We start from the raw sequence: 4,282 nt of genomic DNA, 5'->3' as shown, positions 1-4,282 counted from the left end.
TTCGCTCTGACTCTCTCCCTCTGTCTGGCGAGTGCACACGCCTTATAGCAAAAACCTCTCCAAAAAAAAAAAAAAGTGGCAGAGCCAGAGTCTGAACAACTGCTTCGAGTGTGTAGCCCTGTTCTCTACCTCTGTACACCGCCTCTCTGCACGAAGAAGAGTTTTGATGTGAACTTTGCAAGAGAGAAAGCTGGTTGATAAAACCCAGAAGCCTGACTGCTCTGAAGGTCATGGCATGGAGGGACCAGCACTTGCAAAGGCTGAAGAGCTTCAACAAGCGAGATGTGAGCCAAGTGTTCAAAAAGACCAAATGCTCAGCCTTCCAGGCATTCCCAGATGAAGATGGGAGGATGGAAATGGGTCTCCTGCATGGACACAGTGTTCAGAGTAGGGTGGTACGGGCCATAGGCTAATTAATGAGAACGCTCCTGGCTGGGTATTTAGTTGGTGAAGACTTTAGACAACAAATCGCAGGAGAGTCCAGTTCAGTTCTTGGTGCGGACCTTCCCTCTCCCCCTCCAATGAGAAGGCCAATGATTCAGACAAAGGAAACATAGGCCAGGGGAGACCTGAAAGGGAGACCACCCCCACCACCTAAGCTCTGAGGAGCAATGTGGGAGCCACACGTGGGCAGTCCCCACAGCATTGAAGGGAATGCTCCAGCTGGAACCTTATGATATAGATTTTTTTTTTTTTGAGAGGTTTTTGCTATAGGGCGCATGTGCTCGCCAGACAGACAGAGAGAGACAGAGAGAAAGAAAGCGAGAAATCACCCCCCAGGGGGGATGGCCACGCAGCAATCCCTTCTCCTCCATTCTCCTCTTGGGATCTTGGGCACGCATGCACACGCGCACAGCATGAGTTTTAAGCCACCGGGTCCGGGACGCGAACCGCGGTCGACTATGTGGGAGTCCAGCGACATAGCCATTACGCTAACTGCTGTTAGTTCCCCCCCTTATATAGATTAAATCGATTATAATATTCGCAGCCACTTCTGTTATTTGAGATCCGAGAATCAGGGCCAGGAGGAATTCCAGTCACTATTCAGACACTATTTAGTCACTATCCCCGCCCACCACACCCCCGCCATTCCAGCCACATACACACGTGCACACGCCACCTGCAGCCCTGGTAAGCGGTAACTGGACTCAGGTGATAGTTCAGAACCTCCAAGGAAGGGAACTCGACACAGTCTCTTCTGGCTGCGGATGCCGATGTTACACCTATGAAAATGAGTTTTCCGATGCTGTGGTTTACACCAGTTTTCTTTTTCCAATATGCAGGAGATAGATGATGGTTCTCATCTTAAACCCTTCAAGCTCAGTTAAAGTACTTTTTCTAAAATCAACACCATTCGTTAAAAGTGGTGATCTCTGGGACACAGGTAATGGAAGCGTTCCTGTGTTTTTATATTATTGTATTTTTTTTTTGAGAGGTTTTCGCTATAAGGGCGCGTGCGCTCGCCCAGCAGACAGAGAGAGACATAGAGACAGAAAGCGAGAAATCACCCCCCAGGGGGGATGGCCACGCAGCAATCCCTTCTCCTCCATTCTCCTCTCGGGATCTTGGGCACGTACGCACACGTGCCCAGCGTGAGTTTTAAGCCACCAGGTCCGGGACGCGAACCGCAGTCGACTACGTGGGAGTCCAGCGACATAGCCATTACGCTAACTGCTGGTTCTATATTATTGTATCTTTTTGAACTTATATTATTATTTCTGACCCCTACCCTCAAATAAGAACACTGTATTTTAAAAGCTCTTCATGGAGCATTGTTTAATTTCGTCTTTCCCTCTTTTCTGCACGTTAGATCTTCCTAGGTTTTTTTTTTTTTAATTATTTATTTATTTAATTCCACTTATTATTATTAGAGGTTTTTGCTACAGGGTGCATGCGCTTGCCAGAGAGAAAGAGACAGACAGAGAGACAGAAAGTGAGAAATCACCCCCCAGGGGGGATGGCCACGCTGCAATTCATTCTCCTCCATTCTCCTCTCAGGATCTTGGGCATGCACATGCACACGTGCCTGGCATGAGTTTAAGCCACCGGGTCTGGACTCGAACTCTGGTCGACTACATGGGAGTCCAGTGACATAGACATTATGCCCACTGCTGGTCCCAGTTATTATTATTTTTTAAGTTGACCAGAGAGACAGAGAAAGGGAAAGCGAGAAAGCAAGCCGCCAGGTCCAGGATTTGAACCACTATTGGCTATATGGGAATCCAGCACCTTTAACCACCATGCAACCTGCCGGCCTGATCCTCCTAGTTTCATCAGGGGCTTCACACTCAGTTTCTCTGTGGGTCAGGCGGGTAACACGGGGAAGTGAGGAGGAAGAAAGCAGCACAGCTGGTAGGACCCCAGCAAACTGCAGAGAGCACACCTGGCCAAAAGGCATTCGAGTCCCAAGCTGGGCTGGGGGCACATGCACTTCACTCCACCCTTTATTCCCTGGTTCTTCAAGCTTTCTCAATTGGTATATGGATTCCTCAAAAGAGAACCCCTTTGTTTGGGTCACCTGGAGACATGCCATTTTCTATTGTTCCAACAGCAATTCTGGTCGAACGCCAAACACTCGCTAGCACTCTGTAAATCCTCTAGAGGATTCACCCTGGCAAAGGCTGATCAGTCCCCTCAGTCCTGTGAGAGGCCACAGGAGATGGTTCTCTTCCCAAGTAAAGATCCCAGGGAAACAGTGATTCATAGACTTCACTCTGCATTAGCTCGGGTGCCATGGCAACAGGGTGCCACATCCGGAGCAGATGGTACTGCAGACTGTCCCTGTCATGCTGTGCCTCTTCTGGCTGGCCAGGCCACCTCACCAAGAAGGCTTGCTTCTGTCCAACTGGCACAGAGTAGCACCTGGTAACTATTTACATGGGTCAAAATACACCCTGAGCCAGCAGATGGCAGGCTAGGCTGAGACGGGGGAGAAAGGAGGGTTGGCTTGAACTGAGTCAGAGGCAGGGCAGGTCCCGAGTGGGCACAGACAAGTCACATCGCTTCTGCCGCTGCCTGCATCTGAGCGTGGCTGGAGGCTGGGAGGACATGGGTGTGAGCGAAGCTGAGTGATCACGGGCTGGTCCCCGGACATTGGGCTGACATGCCGGTGGCCGGCCTTGTCCCCCTCCTGTATTGTTGGTGATAGAAGCTCTCAGAATCAGCTTCTGCCTGCGAACCCAGCCATCCTCAGCGCTCGTCCTCGGTGGTCCAGGACTGCCTGGTTGAGCCAGCAGAGGAGCCATGTCGCAGCCAAGTCTTACTCCAAGACAAGCAGCTCCAAAGCACTGGGTTTAAAACCTCAAGATGGGACCAGTAGATGGCAGAGCAGTTACAGCACTGGACTCTCACTTGGCTAATTATAGTTTGAGTCCTGGACCTGGTGGCTTGAAAATCACCCAGATGCATGTGCGTGCCCAAGATCCTGGGAGGAGAATGGAGGAAAAGGGATTGTGATGTGACTATCCCCTCTAGGGGGTGTAGGGGGTGATTGCTCACTCTGTCTCTCTCTGTCTCTGTCTCTCTCTCTCCAGCAAAAATACCTCCAGATGAGTGGAGAGGTGAGGGGATCCCTGGAGAGAGCCTGTGTCTGTGTCAACCTCATCTACACGGCCCTGGGCTTCATACACAACAGGCAACCAGAGGCATTTATTGGGCTGAATTAAAAGTGTGTGTGACACAAATCCAACAGTGACCTTTGCTGTAACTGGCTTTGGGGGGCGTGTGTTCTTTTTTTAGGCAGGATGCCGGCTATAGAACATGTCATGAGACATCCTGAGCTCTGACAGCACCAGGGACACTCTGACGTAATTACTCCAGAGTGATAACGGGTGTTTCGTTTCCTGCTTTGGAATTCTTTCCAGTCACAAGACCTTTGGTGTCTCCCAGGCTCATGGCCAAAGCTGGAAAGAGAATGATACTCACACACACATACCCCCACATGGACAGTAGTGTTCGCTTGCCGAACTGACAGTGTTTGGAGCTGCAGTGTTTGTTTTTTCTTCCTCCCTCTTCCTAGGCTTTCCTCTCACCAGGGAGACTTTTTGGAGAGTCCCAGTCCATAGCAGCAAATGTCAATCACAGGTAGACCCTGAACCATGGCACCGGCACCAGTGCCAAAAATGTGGAGTGAAACTGGATCAGAGGCCAAGGAGCCGGGAAGGCACACAGGCACCAGAAATGTGCTCGGATGGCTGTGCTACGGCATTTTCTGCAGAGTCGTTACAAGCTACAGGCTAGAGGACTCAGACCAATGATTATGGGAAAGAAAGCATTTTCCATT

Source organism: Tupaia chinensis, unplaced genomic scaffold (assembly GCF_000334495.1).
Source record: "Tupaia chinensis unplaced genomic scaffold, TupChi_1.0 Scaffold144255_1, whole genome shotgun sequence".
Taxonomy (NCBI): Eukaryota; Metazoa; Chordata; class Mammalia; order Scandentia; family Tupaiidae; genus Tupaia; species Tupaia belangeri.
The sequence above is the reverse complement of the archived record's forward strand: the minus strand, read 5'-3'. Positions refer to the sequence as shown.